Source organism: Dermacentor albipictus, chromosome 1, assembly GCF_038994185.2.
Source record: "Dermacentor albipictus isolate Rhodes 1998 colony chromosome 1, USDA_Dalb.pri_finalv2, whole genome shotgun sequence".
In the NCBI taxonomy this organism is placed as follows: domain Eukaryota; kingdom Metazoa; phylum Arthropoda; class Arachnida; order Ixodida; family Ixodidae; genus Dermacentor; species Dermacentor albipictus.
This window is the reverse complement of record NC_091821.1, coordinates 276,441,894-276,463,055: the sequence shown is the minus strand read 5'-3', so window position 1 is coordinate 276,463,055 and position 21,162 is coordinate 276,441,894. Positions and strand designations below refer to the sequence as shown.

The following is a 21,162-nucleotide window of genomic DNA, read 5'->3' as shown; positions in this document are numbered from 1 at the left end:
AGGGATCCTGCTTTTTCTGTTTCACTGCTCCAAAAAATCCAACAAAACTTCTCCCATAGAGAGACCCTTTGAACAGGGTCACTGCTAATGCCAGTGACTTCTATGGCAAAGGCAGCATCAGTTCTGATGAACAGGAAACAAATAATGGTGATAAATGAGAAGTCCAATGTGACATCTGCAACACAGCCCCAAGGACAAAAAAGCAATACAACCTACACGGTAACACTACACACAGTTTAAGTTACAGTTTAACTAAAGCCTGGTCTCTGTGATGCTAATAACATGCTCACATAATATTCTTAGCAACAACCACACCCCGAAATTTTGGGATACATAATGCAGAAAAAAGTATTTCAGGAATTTTATGTGTGTACACACACCCCTTTCCTAAGTGTGCACCATATCAGTCATGGCCACCAGAAATGTACTATCGCCATGTGCTAAAAAGGTAGTGCATGAATGTATTATCAGTCTCCTCTTTGTTTCTGTATTTTAGAGCCTCTTGTTAGAAGCTCCTCAACTGATAGCATTGTCACGAAATCAATACCCTGGTGCCCCAAGGGTTGTGATGATGCACTTTCCCACTCTGCAATGTGAAAGTCGACACCACTTTTGATTGGCAGTGCCTGCTGCTGTGTGCTGCTGCCCTAAGCACATAAGCACCTACCTCGTGTGCCTTGTGTGTACATCTTTGCAATAAGCTTACATCGGTTTAAACATGTGCAGCCGTTATTCACTTTAACATTCAGGTTATGTTTCACATGGAAACTTCGGCAGCCTTTTTACCACATGACCTTATGCATGGCACAATATCGAAGCCCTTGTTCCAGGAAAGCTTTGGCTTTGAACAGCACCAAGCTTCAGCTCTGTGATTACGTACCAGCAGTGAGAAATGAGGTAGTAGTTGAAGCTAAAATAAAAGCTCCCCAAGGTTATACAGAGGCAAGCACATTCTGGTCTTCAAAGCAGATACACATTTCTTTACTAGTGACTCTTGTACGGGCCACACCTAGAAAAATTCAGACCTTTACTTAAGTGTAGCTCTTACATGAGAATGTACAGTGCATTTTGCTGGCTAGTACAATGCAATCTTGTTAATTCAAACTCGCTTAATTTGAACTTTGGGTTTATTCGAACTCATGTTGTGGTCCTGTCAAAATGATGTATATTTCAATGTGCAAAAATGCCCGGTAATTCCAATGCACAAGCATTTGTGATGGTTAATTCAAAAACACTATGCCGCTGACCGTGCTCTCAGTAGTGCATCAACTTACATGCTGTCACTACCAACTTGGCAGTGCAGCCGCGCTGGCTGTTGCTGTCATCTCCTGTTGCAAGTACTGTATTTTGACACGTATCAGCCGTGCCAAAAATTTATAAAGATTAACAGTAAAATCGGGGTGTGGGTTATATGTGAATTTTACCTTGAGGCATGGCTTCCCAGCAGCAAAAATTTTGTCTAGAAGTGTGACTTCATGGCATCATACACTGTGCTGCCATGAACCATGATGTTCAAATCTTGTTATTTTTGGCGTTCAGAGTGTATCTAATGAATCAGAGTCAGCTTTGCACGATGAAATTATCAAAGAGCTGTTTCACAACAGGCTAGGCGTAAACTGCATATCAGTCAGCTTGGAAAACCAGCACCAAAAAGACCTATTTTGCTGCACTTCCAGGACTACAGAGAAAAAGAAGTACAATGTAACACCCATAAATTGAAATGAACACATATATTTCTACAAAAAGATTTTTGCGCCAAAACACTTAGAAAGCGGAAAGTGCTTTGGGAAAGCGCAAAGCCGGAGAAAGATCAAGGAAAAATGATCAGTCTGGTTCACGACAAACTTCGTATCAATGATCAGCTATTTGTGTGAGGTGATAGTCAAAGCAGATTGCTCTAAAATGCTCTCTGTCTTTAAAGACTTTTCTAGGGCAGATGATACCTCCATAATTGACTATTCAGATACTAACCTCCCCTTTCCGATGACTGACATTCAAGCCTCTAGGAATAGTCACCATTTGTGCGAAGGATTATGTACCTGTTAAACAAACACATAAGTGAACATCGAACCATTGAATTACTTGGGAAATTATCCAGACTAAACGAAAAATTAAGAGACTTTGCAAACAGAAGAAAACATCATCTTCCAGATGCTTAGCAGTAAGGCAGACTTTACTAGAGAAGGTCAAGGTATTCAAAGAATGTTATTCTTCAAATACTCTTGTAGACTTCATTAAAAGTGATAGTCAAAAGTTTTGGTGTCATTTGAAAGAAAAAAAAGAAGATGTTACGAAAATAAAAGTTGATAATGTAATGATTACAGATGCTACGGACATAGCTAATCACTTTAATCAGTACTTCCAAAGCGTTTTCTCAAAATCTGATACTTCTATGCTTAGCAATGTGCCAGTGCCAGTGCATGAAGGCCCTCTGGTTACTCTTGAAGGCATCATAGCCATGCTTCTGAAAGTCGATGTAAAGAAGTCCTGTGACCCTGACTGCATCCCAAACGCATTTTTGCGGAGCTGTTCTCAGCAAATAGCTAAATTTTTCACAGACCTTTTTAATCTTTCAATTACTACTCGGGAAATACCGAATGACTGGAGCAAAGCGCGCGTCACTCCGATTCATAAAAAAGGCGACCGCTTGTCATTATCAAACTTAGGCCCATTTCCACCACTAGCATATGTTGTAAACTGTTAGAACATGTGATTGCGACATACAATTATGATTTTTGGGCTGAACGGAACATCTTATCACCCTATCAGCAAAGCTTTTGGAAGCAGATGTCTACGATAACGCAACCTCCGTCAACTCTGCATGAATTTGCATCAGTACTTGACCTATCTGGACAGCTTGACATTATGTTTTTGGATTTTTCAAAGGCCTCTGATAGGGTGTCTCACGGAAAGCTGTTGCATAAACTTGAGCATATTTATCTGCCATCACATGTCATCCAGTGCATTGTGACATATCATGGGAAGCGGGAGTAGTTTCTAAGAATAAAAAATTGTGACTCAGGTGCGCTACCGGTCACTTCTGGTGTGCCTCAGGGAAATGTGTAGAAGCCGCTACTGCTTTTCATTTATGTGACCGATCTGCCCGATGTCATTCATGATGGTGTATCTATCCAGCTGTTCACAGATGATTATGTTGTTTTTAAATAAATCACTTCTCAATATTGCTACGGAACAGTATTTACGACGACAAAGAGGCGAGCAGGGTGAAGACGACGACGACGATTAGAGGCTAGTGCTGGCTCTTGCCTCTTGGCCAAGTGCAGCGTATTTCCTTGTAAATATACTTGTATATAGCTTTCGTCTGCTTCTTTCTACAAAACATATCTGGAGGAGGTGGACGTTCCCTGTACCTCGTCATGAAGCTTTGCAGTGGACGGTACGTTGAGCCTTCCTTCATGGCTCCCGGCGACGACAACTCGACTCCGCCGGCTCCGACACCTGCTGCCACTTCGACGACCTACATCACTCTCCCCACTCCCCGTGATCCTGGCGTATTCTCGGGCAAAGATGGAGAAGACTTCGAGGACTGGAAAAGCCTGTACGAACACGTCAGCCACAATAACCGGTGGGACCCTACTATCATGCTCGCCAACGTAGTCTTTTACCTCGGTGGCACACCTCGACTTTGGTTTCGGACGCACGAAGATGAGCTCACAAGTTGGGATTCACTAAAGCAAAAGCTCCGAGACTTGTTCGGCAACCCCTACGGTCACCACCTTGCCGCGCAGACGGCACTTTCCGGCAGTGTGCAGACGTCGACCAAGCCCTACATCGCGTACATTCAGGACATCTTAGCTCTGTGCAGCAAAGTTGACGCACACATGACTGAGCCAGACATGGTTTCCCACACCTTCAAAGGCATTGCCGATCACGCCTTCAACTTGCTCGTTTTTAACAACGTGGCAACGGTGGATGCAGTTATAAAAGAGTGCCGCCGCCTGAAACTTGCTAAAAGCCTACGTATCGACCAGAAGTTTACCCATCTGCCAAACACCCCAGCGACATCTTCCTGTGCCGACGCTCCTCGTCCCAACAACACTGCCGATGTTACCAGGATCGTCCGGAATGAGATGGAGGCCGCCTATCTGGCTGCCTTTGACTCCAGCCCCTCCAACACGCCTGCAGTCACGGTTTCCCTGATCCAGGCAGTTGTCCGCCAGGAGTTCACAAACATGGGTCTTCACAACAACTGCTTGGGCCATCGCCCTGATACCCACCCAGCTTCTTTGATTGCGCCCCGTCCCGCATCTTCTTATCCACCACGTTTCCGCAACCCATCTGAATGGCGCACTGCTGACGACAAGCCTATTTCTTTTCACTGCCATCGAATCGGGCACATTTCTCGGCACTGTCGCAGTCGCTGAAGTTCCCCGACCCGGTCTACTTATACTGCCTACTCTCGCACCCCAGGTGGCCCTTCTCGTCCATTTGCCACCCGCTCTGATAATGCTGCCACTGATTCTCCTGCGGAGAACCGCCCCTATTCACGTTCGCTTTCGCCCCAATGACGACAATCTCGCTCCCCCCAGCCCCGTCGCTCCTATTCGCCAACTCCCTTCAGATGCCGCTCCCAGCTGAAAAACTAGACGATGCAGTGCCTCGAGGTGACGCTGCATTGCTCCCTACACCGCCAAATCCTCTACTGACGTTGCCCACTCATCTGAACCTTCTTGACGTCCAAGTCCACGGTGTTTCTGTATCTGCTCTTATAGACACTGGGGCGCATTTGTTGGTAATGAGCGCTGACCTTCGTAACCGGCTGAAGAAAATAATCACGTCCGCCATGACGCCTGTTGTCTGTGTTGCCGATGGCGGAACAGTCCCTGTAATTGGTATGTGTGCCGCCTGCGTCTCCTTCGCCGATCACTCCATTATCGTGCTATTCACAGTCATCGCCCACTGTCCCGACGACATCATCCTCGGCTTAGACTTCCTTTCCGCACATTCTGCTTTCATCGATTGTTCCGCCAGTACTCTCCACCTTGACCTGCTTGTTCTGGATCCCGCTTAACCACACCCCAGACGCCTCAGTTCCGTCGACTTCGTTCGCTTGCCACTTTCGCCACTGACTTGCATTGACTTCGTGTCAACCCAACCAGTCCTCGATGGTCACTACAACGCGGCTCCTATGCAAGATGTCCACCTTACACATGGGATCACAGTACCTCATACAGTTTTATCTATTATGGCGAATTCCGTCTGCCTGTCAGTGGCCACGCGGGATGTCTCTGGCCCAGCTTTGCTCATTCGAGGATTCCTCAGTAGCATCTATTGCAGTAGATGACGATTCAGCCGATCCTCCTCTACCATCGCTGACTTACAGAAAATGATTGCGCCCGACATGCCGACCGAGCACGCTCGTGAGCTCTACCGCGTTCTGTTTTCCTACCACGATATTTTTTACTTTAATGATCGTCCTTTGGCCCAAACTACAGCTGTTAAACATCGCATTATTACCGGCGATGCCCCTCCTATTCATCACCACCCGTATTGAGTGTCACCGGCTGAGCGTCAAGTTATTCATGCCGAAGTTAGCAAAATGCTTGCCAGGAACATTATTGAACCGTCATGTAGTCCATGGGCATCACCTGTTGTACTGGTGAAAAAGAAGGATGGCTCATGGCACTTTTGCGTGGAAAAAGGACGTGTATCCCCTACCTCGGATTGATGACGCCCTTGACTGCCTTCATGGTGCTCGCTATTTCTCCTTTATTGACCTTCGCTCCGGCTACTGGCAGATTTCCGTGGACGATCTCGACCGCGAGAAGACTGCTTTTGAAACACCCGATGGTCTTTATCAATTCAAAGTGATGCTGTTCGGTCTATGTAACGCCCCTGCCACTTTTGAACGCATGATGGATTCTCTTCTTCACGATTTCAAATGGTCCACGTGTCAGTGCTAGTACTTGGACGACGTTATAGTATTCTCCCCAACATTCACTATGGCTATGCGCCTCGAGCGCCTCTCAGCAGTCCTGGACGTTTTTCGTCAAGCCGGTCTGCAACTCAACGCAACGAAGTGCCACTTCGGTCGTTGCCAGATTACCCTCCTTGGACATCTCGTTGACGCGAATGGAATGCAACCGGACCCAGGCAAGATCCATGCTCTTACGCACTTCCCTGTTCCAAAGTGTGTCAAGGATGTGCACAGCTTCATTGGCCTTTGGTCGTACTTCCGCCGTTTCTGGAAAATTTTCGCAGCCATAGCAAGACCACTAATCAAGTTTTTGAAAAAAGACGCCCCTTTCCAGTGGGGCGATAACGAGGCCTCTGCATTCTCGCATCTAATCGACCTTTCACAATGCCTCCCGTTCTGGCCCATTTCGATCCTTCCATGCCTACCGAAGTCCATACTGATGCCAGCAGTCACGGAATTGGCGCAGTACGGGCACAACGCCAGTGCGGCCACGACCAGGTTATCGCTTACGCCAGCAGGCTACTCTTGCCCACGGAGCACAACTATTCCATCACTGAGCGTGAATGTCTGGCCCTAGTTTGGGCGGTTGCGAAATTCCGCCCATACTTATATGGCCGACCCTTCTCCGTTGTCACAGACCATCACGCGCTTTGCTGGCTATGCTCACTGAAACATCCTACAGGAAGACTTGGTCGCTGGACCTTACGCCTCCAAGAATATTCGTATTTTGTCACCTACAAATCTAGCCGACTACAGAAGGACACTGTATGCCTGTCTCGCTACCTGGTAGATGAGCCATACGCCGCCGACAGTAGTAACGCCAGCAGCATTTTCTCTGTGTCTGCCTTCGCTCACATGACCGATGAGCAGTACCAAGACCTATCGCTGAGCACTCATCGAGTGTCTGCGCTCTACACCGACCGACGCATCCGTTCACCGATATGTCCTCCAGGGCGACATACTGTACTGAAGGAACTTCCTCCCTGATGGCTCTGATCTTCTTGTCGTACCAAAACATCTATGACAGACTGTGCTATTTGAGATGCACGACGCACCCACTGCAGGACATCTTGGGGTAAGCTGCACGTACGACCGCGTACGCCGCCGCTTCTATTGGCCTGGTCTCGCTCACTCCGTCCGACGCTATGTTGCTACCTATGATCCCTGCCAGCGTTGGAAAACACCTCAGGTGCTACCTGCCGGTCATCTCCAGCCGATCACCGTCCCTGTGGAGCCATTGTTTCATGTTGGATTAGACCTCCTTGGTCCCTCTCCCACGTCATCCTCTTGGAACAAATGGGTATCCGTTGCAAATGGTTACGCCACTCGATACGCTATCACGCGGGCTCTTTGTACCAGTTGCGGCACTGATGTCGCGGACTTTCTCTTGCGTGACATTATCTTGCTTCATGGTGCCCCGCGACAGCTGCTTACTGACCGTGGTCGTAACTTCCTCTTGAAAGTTATCGCCGACATTGTGCATTCCTGTTCCATTCAACACAGGCTGACTACCTCATACCATCCTCAAACCAATGGCCTGACAGAGCGGTTGAACCGTATCAACATTACTAGACTAGCTTCAGTTTTAAAACTCGGCGCTGTTGCGCGGAACCGCCACCCGCCCGCGCCTTCATGGCGCTGCAGTCGCGCCCGGCTTCACTTCCTCACTAGCCGGCTACGCGGGCGGGCCAGACTAAGCACGCGGTGCAGCGTTGGTGTATTCTGTGGTTCGTTGTTGACAGCGAATTTCAGCAAGCATGTCATCCGTGGAACTGTAGCCTTCGCTGAGTTCCTTAAGAATATCAGCAGACGATGCCGACGTGTTGCGTATCTGGCTGCATAGGCCGCTATCGGAACGATGTCAACAGTTTGGCGCACCACTTTTTCTGAGCTCCCAGCAATGCGACGCTTCGCTCGGCATGAAACAGAGCGATTCCTCCTGCCGACTGGCAAATCTCTGCGAAATCAACGGCACGCGCTCGTGCCACTGCTCCCGCGTTCGTCGTCGTCTTCCACAGCTGGCTGCGTGGCCGTTCATCTTTCCAGCGTAGAATTTCACTTCACTTCTGTCATCATAATGGGGAGGCTGCGTTTACGGGGGATATGAGCCATTGCTTAAGGGAGTATGAGCCGCTCATGGTCTTACGTAACATTTAAAGAAATTTAATTTAGAAGAATCACAAGCAGCAAATCGCAGGCGAAGGCTGCGAACCACGCCGCCGAGCAAACTCGAGACGTCGAACGCAAGCGACAACTGCGGACTGCGGGCATATCGTCAGTGACGTCGTTCTCTCTCGCAGCCGATTGTGTGTGTAACCTCATAACTGAGGAATACTTTAAGCAACCCTCGGGATTAACAAACTGATAAACACAGGGGCCGCACGTTTCAGCTTCGCTGATTAAGCATCTTCACGGAATGAAAAATCCGACTTTTTTTTTTTTCTTTTTTCTGTGGCTTGTGTGTACAAAGTCCGACCTCATCTTTCTTTTTGTAGTGCTTCTTTGGCATGGTGAGAAGCTTCGGTGGGGATGAAGATCACCCTACAACCATGCACTTTCGCCAGATATTCAGGCTCATGAGCCTAAACTGTGCGAAACGTTAAAACGAAGGAAGAAACACAGGACATTTAGAAACGCAGCTTCTGCGCTTCGCTGTATGCATTTCTTCCTTTCGTGCAGTTTACCCTTCTTTCAGTATTAACGAACGGGCACGATAAATATTATTGCTGTAGGTGGGTACCGCTTTCTCGTGCTATCACTAATTCGGACAAGGGAGAACGCCAGCGAGCGTGAAACACGCGCAAACTACCCGTCCGCACGAGCTCAAGGCTGTGACGAGGCGTCTGTAGTGGAGCCCAATGGAACAGCGTTGCCCTCTGGCGGCTGTCACAGAAGTGGCGACAGCGGCTGTAAGCGCACGGGCGGGGAGTTTTACAACTGAAGCTAGTCTAGTAACGTTGAACCGTAGCCTTACCAATATGCTGTCTAAGCACGTTTCCAAGGACCCCCACGACTGGGACATTGCCCTTCCTTCCGTAACATTTGCATATAATTCTTCCTGGCATGAGACCGCCGGATTTTCTCCATTTTATCTACTCTACGGTAGCAAACCGACAATGCCCCTTGACACGGCGCTTCCTCCTGCTGCGATCTCAACAAGCGAGTATGCGCGCGACGCTATCGCCCTCGCCGACCACGCACGGCAGCTTGCTTGTACTTGACTGACGGCTTCGCAAACCACCCAGCAGTGACAGTACAGCGCCTGCCACCATGACGTACAGTTTTCGCCTGGTACGCTCGTGCTCCTGTAGTCGCTCTCTCGTCACGTCGGACTTTCAAAGAAGCTCCTTTCGCGATACACAGGGCCCTACCACATGCTGCTCCAGGTGATGCCTGTGACGTACGAAATTGCTCCTGTGCGTTTAACCTCATCCTCTACTCTGGCATCTAGTGATGTCATGCACGTCAGTAGGCGCAAGGTCTACTACACTGCTTCCGAGTCCGGCCTTTAGTCGCTCCAGGATGGTGCTTTTGTCGCCGGGGGTAGTGCTACGGAATAGTATTTGCGATGACAAAGAGGCGAGCAGGGTGAAGACAACGACAACGATTAGAGACTAGTGCTGGCTGTTGCCTCTTGGCCCGGTGCGGCGTATTTCTTTGTAAATATACTTGTATATGGCTTTTCGTCTGCGTCTTCCTACGTAACAATATGATCACTACATATTGCAAAATAACTTGCACTGTATTGATGATTGGTGCACATCCTGGAATATGAAACTAAACATGAAAAACACACGCGCCTAACAAGAAAGAAACAACTTAACACATACACTTATTCACTAAAAAAATACGATATTTTAGAGGTAGACAATTACATGTACCTTGGTGTGACGTTAAACAGCAAACTGTCCTGGTCTACACACATTTCTGTAATATTATTAAAGGGAAAATCACACATCCACCCAAATGTTGCTAAGTGCTACAAAGGAAACCCATATGGGTTCCTCGAAAGAAAAGCTTCGCAGTTGAAGAAAAAAATAAAAAATTCGTCCTGGTCCGAGACTAGAACTCAGGACCACCGCCTTTCCAGGGCAGCCGCTCTACTTTATTAATTACTTCTCTCCACTTTGTGGGTTTTCCACAGAACTTTACGCCATTCCTGTAATATTTTCATTACCTCTAAAAGAAATATGGTTTCTCCGGAGAAATTAACAATGTGCCATTTCATGCTAAACTTCTCACGTATAATGCTTGCATTAGAGCGAAGCTTGAATACGCCGCGATTGTATGTGACCAACACAATAAAGGCGACATTGCACAGCTCGAGCATATTCGGAGGAGGGCAGTGTGATACATCTTCAATACGTACCGAAGACATGAGTCACCCACTTTGTCACACTGTATTCCTACTCTGGAGTCCCGCAGAAAAGTTAGCTGCCTTGTGTTTTTACACAACTGTCTTTATGGAACTACCAAACATACCATGCCAGTAAAGCCTCATTCTAGAAGGAAAACTTAACATACTCATGATAGAGCACTGATGCCAACTTTCACTAGGACCAACACATTTAAGAATAGCTTCTTTTCCAAAACTGTCTCGGAGTGGAACAAATTACCTGCAAGTGTCCTTGATTCTAGTGATATTTTGCATGAACTGGGGGGAGTGTCATTTTTGCAGCTGTTAAGTGACCATATCCTATGTGTTTGACATTTACATTGTGCATTTAGTATGTTTTTTGGGTTGTCAGTTGTACCTATTTTTGTCATCCCAGTCATTTTTTTATGGCCCCGACTGCTCGGACCACGGTAGTGGTTTGCAGTATGTAAATAAACAAAGAAAAAAAAACACACACTTTGAGAACTCGTCCACCATCTTGGCTCCATGCAGATGCGCCGCCTAATAAAGCACTGCACGTAAGCCCTCAATTCAATGAGCGTCCTTTAATTTGAACTCCACTTAATTGGAAAAAATTCTAGGCCCCTTAAAATTACAATTATCCCAGTTCAACTGTACATTCTATTATTTCAGTTGCATGAAAAATGTATTAGAAAGGTTCTAGTATATTCAAACATGATGCACATGGTCACAGACTCATCTTCATAAGGAAACAAAATATCTTGGTGAATTCCCGTTGTCACCTATTAACCCATGGCTGCTGAATACAACCACACCCAATTATAATGAATATAAATATATTTAAATAACAGTTATACCAGTAGTTCAGTATATCTAGATTTACCCCAAAAGGACATGATAAAGCATACTTGGTGGAGCTCAAGCCACATTTTGTAACAGTCTATTTCACCTTATATTCTCTCCTGCATTCATCATTGGTTCATATGCTGTCACATCACCTTTATTGTATGAATCAGCCACTCGGCATGACGGATGATAAGAATGAGAAATGAAATGAATTTTTGTAAAATATGGCTCCTGGCTGCAATGACCCATTTCTGTATTGAAATAACTGAGCGAAGGCTGCTTCCTTTTGAGCTGCTGTGCCTCAGCCTTTCGATGATTGCTCAAGAGGTTCTCGTGCTTCTTCACAAATGTAAAAGGGAACACACAACCTTGTGAAACTAGGAAGTGCTCATGAATGTCACCAACACATTGTGTCACCCCACATGCACAGCACAAAGTATGAACAGGTGCCCTTGGTCTGTGAACTGTGCACCCTGTCGCATCATGAAACAGTGATTTTTGGGCCCTGTGTCAGTGAATACAAGTGCAAGGAGTCACCACTGTGCTTAGTCATGCTGCCATTGCCTTATGCTCACAAGCTGTCTGCTTCACCAACTGCAAAATTGTTTATTAATATGCAGTGCCAGCGGCTTTCTTTTTTCTTTTTTTTTTCCCCAAGCATGCTACAATTATAGGGTCATTCCATGCGAAACGTCCTTGACCCAAAAGTGACCATCATTGATTTCCTTGAAAAAAATTGGGCTAGATGGCTATTGTGTGAATAAGGTTTCACCGAAGTTTTCGTTGCAAAAAATGTTTTGATCACATGAGCCCTCTTTGACATTTCCGCAAACAAGCAAAAGTTCACATTGTTCACAGGTACATATTTTTTTAATCAGGTCTGAAACTAGATGCAATAACAAATTTTACTTTAGAGCATTGTATTGGCATCCTTCTCTCATATGACGTCATAATTGAATGCCTTTTAGAATTTTCCATGTTTATTTGGCTCAGAAAAAAAAAACAATAAAAGTTGCACTTTGGAAATTTTTAAAATAAAGTGCATTATTTTTTTCAGCTACAATAATTTTTTTCTGTTTTAGCCTGTTGCTATAGTATATGCTAAAAATAATTTGGAATTAAAGGAACCCTGAAACGATTTTGATGATTTTCTACAAACGTACTGAGTCATTAGAATAGGTCCTTCTGATCATTAATTGATGCACCTAATTGCTCCGTGTAAAGTGTGTAATTTATTATAAGGTTTTAAAAATGCACATCGCTGCCAATTGCAGCACACTGCGGTGCGGAATTTTAAGCCGCCTCTACCCATACGACGCAAATCACACATATGATGTCAGTGGGGTGAGCTATCCGATTGGCTGACCAAGCGTGTGATCAATAATTTTTCCAACTTTATGGTAAACAAATGATGTTCGTAATAGTTGGAATGTTAGTTAATTTGTTTTTATAAAAAGGAAGTAACATAAAAGGAATGCACAAGAACAATTTTTCAGTACACTTAAGCACTTCCGGCACACAGCAAGTGTCGTCTGCTTATGTTACAACGTGCTCCATCTTTGACGAGAGCTCCGCCGTCAGTGTCGGTCTGTCTTTTCGCGAACGCTATGATTCGACTTTGTTGCATTGTGGACGACAAACGTAGCGACTGGCAATATGTCAGGCTGCGACATTGTGTCCCTCTACAAGCCAGTAGATGAGCGGACTGGCTGCAACGCATTGGACTGCCACTATCCGATCGGTGCCAGGATTTGCACGATTGTGGCTGTCACTTTACACCGGAAGATTACCAATGCAATAGTGTTTTGCGAGTACGGTATTAGGGTAAACGCAAGCGCGAAGGGGACAGGGCCTGGCCGTGTCCCCTTGCGTGTCGTTTCATGGGATGAACAGAAGCGCAAATGTGAATGGTCTGCACGGTGCAGCCACCTGGTGGCATACTGCTCAACCAGACACAGTAGCAGTAACAAAATGTATTCTTTGCTGCTGGTGTAAATTTTTCACAGGAGGAAGCATGGCTAGGGAGGAGGGTAACTTGTAATCGCTTGTAGCTCCATTAATATGTAAAACTTCACTTAAATTGTGGTGCAAATGTTCTACTAAGCTGTACCCTACGCGTCTACAAAATTTGTCCAAACCGTTTCAGGGGCCCTTTAATAATAAATATATTTATTGTGAAAAATACCTGCAAAGTTGGCAAGAAGTGAATTTCTTGTGATATTCAAGCAAAATTTAAGCATTAAGGCCATGCAGATAAAAATATGCCAGATAGCTCAATATATATGCACCAACCTCTTACCTTGTGATTCAGAAATTTTCATTTGAGTAAATTTTGCTTGAAGTGAGAAAACAATTTTTGAAGATAAAAACAAATATCACCAGCAGGCACTGTGTACATGCCGACACTCTTGTCGTCTGTGCGTGGTCGTCTGCTCTTCTCCTTGTAATCTGCCGCCCAGAAGACGATGGCTAGCTTACGGGGTGATTATTTTTCAGTTTTGTGGGATTTTTAAAAATTCCCTATTGCAGATACCATAATTCTAGTCCCTGAGGTGAATTGTTCAGAGAGGCGGACATTACCTTACACCAAAAATCAAAACACTTATATAAAGAAATAACTAATGTTCACTAATTAACTTCCAAATTATTGTATGGCACATATTAAAATTTATGAATTCTAGCCAGTGAGATTGTCAGGCGTTTCCACTTTAAATGAACTTCTAGAACACCATCAGTTTGGAGATATGTGCCATCAAACTCGCCATAAAAATTCACTGTTGGTCTGCTTACTTTTTGTTGCCAATTATATGCACAGTCTATGCGGATTTTTGCCATTGCCTTCGCCGTCACTGTCACCGTGAGGTTCCGTATGAGGGAAAGCGTATGAGGGAAAGTGTATGAGGGTGAGCCAGCGAACAAGGTTCAATCTTGCGTGCGTGAGCGAGGAACATGGCCCGGATGTGCGCCCTCTCCTGTGGCTCGCGAGGCTGGGGGGTGAGGCGAAAGACGAGGAGCATTCTTCTCCAGCGGCTGCTACAGTGCCTCAATGTCCTTGTCACCCACCGCTCCGTACAGAGTGGACGCAGCCACGGCATCTGCTACAGAATTAGCCATGCGAATCACGGACGCCGTGGTAGACGCCTTTGGCGGACACCGTAGGGATGCGCTGCTGGCACTCGTGTGTCTTGAATGGCTAAAGTGGCCATGGCTAAAGTGTGCGCCCACGCGGGCCTCATCTTCAAACCGATCTGTGATGTTTGCAGAGTGCGCGTAGTGCCGGTAGCTTCATATGCACTATGCTTTCCACATTTTGTAGGCATTGAAGCGCCATATGCACGGAGGTCAATTGGCTCGCAGCTGCTGCCGCCATTCCGAACTCCACCATTTTCACAGAGTTTCCGCTGTCATCGAGCGATGCGTCATGTTTACCTGTGCGTGCGTGACACCATGCTGGTTAATTTAGTTGAAACACATTGATGGGCTAGTTGGTTTGAATCCATGATAGAATGTGTAAGTGCGACTGAACAAGGACATAGAAAAAAGCAGACACACAAAACAACACTGTCTCCTAGTGTCTGTTTCTTTTTACGTCCTCGTTGAGTCGCACTTACACATTCTATAATTGTTAATTTAGTTAGTAAGTGAATATTCACAAGTTTACACAGCCAATAAAACTACTATTCTTCCTTTGTACAGCTATTTACTATTTTGCTATCGCAATCGGTGCTTCGCCTTTCAGGCGAAACTGTGTTTTTTTTTAGCGATACGCTCTTTTATAAAAGCATGCAAGCACAAAAGTAACTGTATTTTGTCGCATACTTTGAGAAGTAATATCTTGAAATTGGAGTCATTCTGGAAATTAATTCTAAATGCATACGTCTGACAATCTCACTTGCTCCAATTAATAAGTTTCAATACGTGACGTGCAATAACTTATTAGGAAGTTAATTAGTGAACAGTAGTTATTTCGTGGAATGTTTCGATTTTTGGTGCAAGTAATGTCCGCCTCTCCTAAAAATTCAGCTCAAGGCCTAGAATTATGGTATTTGCAACAGGCGATTTTGAAAAATCTCACAAAACTGAAAACTTCTCACCTCGTATACTTGCCGCCACCTGCTGGGTGGCAGACGACAAGAAGAGCAGACGAGGATGTGCAGACGATGACAAGCAGACGACGAGGGGAGCTGCGGCAAATATTGCCACGTGTACTTATCTTTATCGGGCAACCACGTTTCGCCGCCTAACAAATGTTATTGCACAGCGCGTGACGCGCCTGCATGTATCCGAAGTTTCTGGAAAGTTATCGATGCTTCTATTCGCTGTCTGTTGTCGCTGAACCTTATGTTATCTGATTTCATCGCCTGACGCGAATGGTGTAGAACTTTGTGGAAGGCACGCGGGTACCAATCATTAGTCTGGAACATTCCACGATTGATGTATAAAAGCCGACGCACTTGACCCGTTGATCAGATTTCGCCGATCGCCGACTGTGTTTGCCGCTATCATTGTGCTATAAGTGTAGTCTGTTTTGTGGGCACAGGTTCGCCCAATAAAAGTTAGTTTTGTCGTTCACAGTATTGCTACTGTGTTCTTCAACGTCACCACCACGTGACAATATGCAGCGTGCTTAGTGGTGATATTGGTTGTTGATTTCAAAAATTGTTTTCTTGCATTGCCATTTGTTGGGCGTGTTGGTAAACTGAAAGCATATTTAGCGCCAGCAAACAAGGACGGAAGGGAGACGATAGCGCATTGTGGTGTCGTCTCCCTTCCGTCCTTGTTTGCTGGCGCTAAATATGCTTTCTGTTTTCTTGCTTCAGACAAAATTTACTTAAATAAAAATTTCTAAATTGCAAGCTAAGAGGTCGGTGTGTACATTGAGCTATCTTACATATTTTTATCCCGCGGGCTTTAATGATTAAATTTGGCTTGAATATTGCATAAAATTAATTTCTTGCCAACTTTGGAGGTATTGTTACGAGAAGGAGTCAATAAGTCGAGCAACTATTTACAGGTTATATTTACAACAGCAGTTGCAGCGCTGACCGGTTAGATTCACAGTGCGAGCCCAGTTCGTTCTTCCTCCTCTTTTTTCGAGTGATGGCGCCCACGCCACTCGTTCAAACAATCAAATATCACACATGTGTAGCGTGATCCCCCGGCGGCAGAAGCGACGTCCCAGAGCGTCTAAATGTCATCACTGGGAGGGTGATACTGCTTCAGTCTTGTAATGTGCACGATATTGTAATGCGCACGATACTGGACTGGAAAGCAGATGGGGCGTCAGGGGCGATCTCATAGGTGACGGTAGTCACAGCACGAAGCACTTGGTATGGGCCGGTGTAACAAGACATCAGTTTTTTTTGACAGGCCGACCTGACGTGACAAATACCATAGAAGCACCAAAGAACCAGGTGGAAAGTGCACGTCTCGGTGTTGCCGGTCGTACAAATGCCTTTGACTCTCTTGGGATTTCAGAAGGCGGTAATGGGCAATTTCCCTTGCCTGGGCACAGTGGGCAATGGTGTCAAGTGCATATTCACTAGTCAGTGCCACGTGAACAGGGAGGGTTGTGCCGAGGGGGCAGTGCTGGTTCTCGGCCGAACAGAAGAAAAAATGGGAAATAACTGGCGGTGTCGTGGTGTGAGGAATTATAAGCAAATGTGACAAATGGTAGAGCGGGGTCCTAGTCAGTGTGGTCTGAAGAGATATTTCGCAAGCATGTCTGTGAGAGTGCGATTGAGACACTCTGTGAGGCCATTTGTTTGCGTATGGTATGATGTGGATAGCTTGTGCTTCATGGCACAGGACTGCAGGATGTCCGCGATAACTTTTGATAGGAATGTCCAGCCACAGTCTGTGAGAAGTTGTCGCGGAGCTCCATGTAATAAAATCACGTCGCATAGAAGAAAAATTGACAACATCTGTGGTGCAGCTTGTAGGAAGCGCTCAGGTGATGGCATAGCGCGTGGCGTAATCCGTGGCCACAACGATCCACCTCTTTCCAGAGGTAGAAAGAGGAAAAGGGCCAAATAAGTCCAAACCAACCCGAAAGAATGGTTCCGTGGGAATGTTGAGTGGTTGAAGGTACCCAGCAGGGAGCGTCGATGGTGTCTTGCGTCGCTGGCATTTCTCCCACGCAGCTATGTATCTTCGAACGGAGCGAGCAAGCCCTGGCCAAAAGAAGCACCGGCGGATCCGGTCGTAGGTACGTGACACACCTACCAGTGACCGGCAGTGGAGAGGTCGTGAAGATCGTGGAGAACAGTCGAGCGAAGGTGTTTAGGGATCACAAGGAGTAATGCAGGGCTGTCAGGGTGAACGTTGTGGCGGTAGAGTACACCATCTTGAAGTGTGAATAAGTGAAGGGAACTGTTGGCAAGTGACGATTTCAGGCGGTCAATGATGATAAGCGAGGACGGGTCACGGCGCTGCTCATTGGCGAGATGGAGGAGTGGAAAAAACAGAGAGAACACAGGCATCGGTGTCAGTATCACAGATAGAGGTAGCGTCTTTGAGAGGGTAGCGAGAAAGGCAATCTGCATCCTGGTGTTGTCGTACTGACTTGTAAGTCACTGTGTAGGGATATTCTTGTAGTTGGAGGGCCCAACGACCGAGCCGGCCAGTAGGATCCTTGAGTGACGAAAGCCAACAGAGCACATGATGGTCTGTGATTACTGAGAAGGGCTTGCCATATAAGTATAGGCGGAACTTTGAAACAGCCCAGAAGAGAGCAAGACATTCGCGCTCGGTAATCGAATAGTTGCGCTCTGTAGGTGTCAGGAGCCGACTAGCATAGGCTATAATGCAGTCATGTCCGTGTTGGCATTGCGATAAGACGGTGCCAATCCCATAACCACTGCCATCGGTTCGGACCTCTGTAGGTGCGGACGGGTCAAAGTGGGCCAAGACCGATGGATTGGTGAGAATCGTGATAAAGCATGAAAATGCGACAGCCTGAGGAGAACAGCACTTAAAAGGCACGTCTTTCTTCAGAAGTTCAGTGAGTGGTCGAGCGATTGCTGCGAAATCTTTCACGAATCGTCGGAAATAAGAACAGAGCCCCACAAAACTCTGGACGTCTTTGACAGACTGAGGTACAGGAAAAGCCGTTACTGCTCGAACCCTCTCCGGGTCGGATTGTACTCCGGAAGCATTGACTAGATGACCTAGCACTGTAATCTGTTGGCACCCGAAGTGGCACTTCGATGGGTTTAATTGGAGCCAAGCCTTGCGGAAGACGCCAAGGATAACGGCGACGTGCTCAAGGTGCTTCTCAAATGTAGGAGAAAACACAAGGATGTCGTCAAGGTAACAAAGACAAGTTGACCATTTGAAACCTTGAAGCAGAGAGTCGATCATTCATTCGAACGTGATGGGGGCATCGCATAAACCGAACGGCATAATCTTGAATTGGTAGAGGCCATCTGGAGTGACGAAAGCGGTTTTTTCTTGGTCTTGCTGATCGACGGAAATCTGCCAATAACCAGATTGAAGGTCGATGGATGAAAAGTATTTGGCACCGTGAAGACAATGAAGAGCGTCGTCGATTCGTGGTAAAGGGTAAATGTCCTTTTTAGTCATTCGGTTTAGGTGGCGGTAATCAACGCAGAAACGCCACGTGCCATCTTTCTTTTTGACGAGCATGACCGGCGACACCCAAAGACTCAATGAGGGCTCAACAATGCCTCTGGCGAGCATCTTGTTTACTTCCTGCTGAATAACTTGCCGCTCTGCCGTGGACACGCAATATGGTCAGCGGTGAATGGGAACTGCATCACCAGTGTTTATACGATGCTTAAAAAGAAACATCTGACCAAGTGGTCGATTGTCAGTGTCAAATATGTCGCGGTAGGAAAGCAAAAGGCGATTTAAAGCGGCTGCTTGGTTAGGTGCGAGGTCCGGAGCGACCATGGGACGTAATGGGCTGTCGAGGTTCAAGGCATCTTGCGGGTAATTAAAAATTAAATTATGGGGTTTTATGTGCCAAAACCACTTTCTGATTATGAGGCACGCCGTAGTGGGGGACTCCGGAAATTTCGACCACCTGGGGTTCTTTAACATGCACCTAAATCTAAGTACAGGGGTGTTTCCTCATTTCGTTCCGATCGAAATGCGGCCGCCGTGGCCGGGATTTGATCCCGCTTCCTCGTGCTCAGCAGCCCAACACCATAGCCACTGAGCAACCATGGCGGGTCCTGCGGGTAATCAGGAGGATCTGGAGACGCGTCGGCTGCAAAAGCAGTGACATGGTCATCTGTCACTGACCGGAGTGTGGCCACCGCTATGCCTTCAGGTAACACTTGCTTCGTCAAGCCAAAATTGATAATGGGGAGACACATCCCATTTGCGGCAAGGGTTACGACGGAGTGTGGCACAGAGATGTCGCATGCCAGGAGGACATCACGAATAGGTGCGACAACATAGTCGCCATCAGGCACGGTTGCCATTGAGGCCAATTCGACGAAGTTTAGGGCTTTTGGAGGTAAGCAAACAAACGCTGTAGTGCAGAGGGTATTCGGTTGTTCGGGGCGAATGCGTGAAAGAAGAGGAAGCTCGAGGCACAGCGTACCAGTGGAACAGTCGATGAGGGCAGAATGTGTCATCAGAAAGTCGAGCCCGAAGATTAGGTCATGAGGGCAACCGGCCAGCACGATGAACAGGACTGGAACTTGGCGGCCAGCAATTCCTATGCTAGCAGTGCACATACCCCTGACGCAACAGTGGCGCCATTGGCGACGCGTACGGCTCAAGTGATGGCAGGCGTAAGAAGGTTTTTGAGGCGACGACATAAGTCAGCACTCATTATGGCCACTTGGGCTCCAGTATCAATTAATGCCGTCAACTGAACACCATTATGTCTACTTCAATTAGGTTCGTGTTGGGGAGGAGCGTCAACGGAGGATTTAGACAGGATGAACGTGATGCAGCACTACCTCCAAGAGCTGCATGGCCTAGTTTTCCGTCCGGGAGGGTCCATAATTGGTCGGTAACGGGGACCGATGGCACTGAAGTGACGGCGAGCAAGCAGGACGACTGACATCGACAGATACGTCAGAGGTAGGAGGCATATGGCGAGGCGAGCGACGGCACGGGTCGGCATATGGGCGAGGAAACGGGGAAAAAAAGCTCGAATATGGCGACGACGTCCAGGAGGTGCGACAGTGGTGAGCGATGTGGCCAATACGGAGGCAATGGAAGCAAATGGGTTTGTCATCCAAAGTTCTCCACTCAGCAGGGTTGCGGTATATGGTAGGGGAATACAGATCGCCGTGAGGCAGAGCAGGTGGCACCGGTCGGGCGTCAGGTCGGTAGCAGCAGGAAAACCTAGGTTTCCAAATTCTTGCCATACAATTGCCTGAATGAGGGAGATCGCTGGGGCTGGTTGGTCAATGATGGGTTAAAGTGGGCGTGACTGGAACGGTGCAGGACTTGTAGCCTCGAGTTCATGGCGAACAATACGTGTGATGTGCTCATTTAAATGTGGTGAAGCAGTAAGGTCAATGCAAGAAGACATCGCAGCCATGTTAGGGAGCCGGAAGAACTGTGGAATGACGTGGCGACTTTTGGCAAGCTCAAAGCGGTGGCATTCCTTAACAATGACATCGATGGTAAACACATTGTTGAAGACCAACAAGTTCAAGGCGTCATCTGCGATCCCTTTAAGTATGTGGCCAACTTTTTATGTACGAGACACACGATTCAGTAGAAGACTGAACTCAGGTAGCAAGCTCTTTTCTAGCCGCCAGCTGCCGACCGGTGGGATTTCCAAAGAGGTCGACGAGCTCCTCCTTGTAAGCATCCCAGCTAGAGATCTCGTCCTCGTGTGTCCGGAACCAGACACGAGGAGTTTCGCCAAAGTAGAATAGAACATTGGCTAGCATAATGGTAGGGTCCCAGCGGTTGTTTTGGCTAACACGCTCATACAGGTTGAGCCATTCCTCAACGTCGACATTATCTTGGCCGGAGAATATGCCAGGATCGCGGGGATTTGTAACCGTAACGTAGGTTGTTGTCGGGG

At 46.9% G+C, this 21,162-nt stretch overlaps 1 protein-coding gene across 1 annotated transcript in view; it reads right to left on the bottom strand.

Annotated features, from left to right (window-relative positions):
* The window catches only part of abs (ATP-dependent RNA helicase abstrakt), a 214,526-nt gene that overhangs the window by 91,746 nt on the left and 101,618 nt on the right, over positions 1 to 21,162 (bottom strand). The gene's annotated exons all lie outside the window — the stretch shown is intronic.